This window comes from Lottia gigantea (assembly GCF_000327385.1).
Source record: "Lottia gigantea unplaced genomic scaffold LOTGIsca_3329, whole genome shotgun sequence".
Classification (NCBI taxonomy): Eukaryota; Metazoa; Mollusca; class Gastropoda; family Lottiidae; genus Lottia; species Lottia gigantea.
Window position 1 is genome coordinate 1 of NW_008709121.1, and position 1125 is coordinate 1125.

Consider the following 1125-nt stretch of genomic DNA (forward strand, 5'->3'; position numbering starts at 1 on the left):
TCTCATCATTATCCTGTAATATAATACATTAATTCTCATCATTATCCTGTAATATAATACATTAATACTCATCATTATCATGTAATATAATACATTAATTCTCATCATTATCCTATAATATAATACATTAATTCTTATCATTATCCTGTAATATAATACATTAATTCTTATCATTATCCTGTAATATAATACATTATCCTGTAATATAATACATTAATTCTTATCATTATCCTGTAATATAATACATTAATTCTCATCATTATCCTGTAATATAATACAATAATTCTTATCATTATTCTGTAATATAATACATTAATACTCATCATTATCCTGTAATATAATACATTAATTCTCATCATTATCCTGTAATATAATACATTAATTCTCATCATTATCCTGTAATATAATACATTAATTCTCATCATTATCCTGTAATATAATACATTAATTCTTATCATTATCCTGTAATATAATACATTAATTCTTATCATTATCCTGTAATATAATACATTAATTCTTATCATTATCCCGTAATATAATACATTAATTCTTATCATTATCCTGTAATATAATACATTAATTCTCATTATTATCCTGTAATATAATACATTAATTCTCATCATTATCCTGTAATATAATACATTAATTCCCATCATTATCCCGTAATATAATACATTAATTCCCATCAATATCCTGTAATATAATACATTAATTCTTATCATTATCCTGTAATATAGTACATTAATTCTTATCATTATCCTGTAATAAAATACATTAATTCTTATCATTATCCTGTAATATAATACATTAATTCTCATCATTATTCTGTAATATAATACATTAATTCTCATCATTATCCCGTAATATAATACATTAATTCTTATCATTATCCTGTAATATAATACATTAATTCTCATCATTATCTTGTAATATAATACATTAATGCTCATCATTATCCTGTAATATAATACATTAATTCTCATCATTATCCCGTAATATAATACATCAATTCTCATCATTATCCTGTAATATAATACATTAATTCTCATCATTATCCTGTAATATAATACATTAATTCTTATCATTATCCTGTAATATAATACATTAATTCTTATCATTATCCTG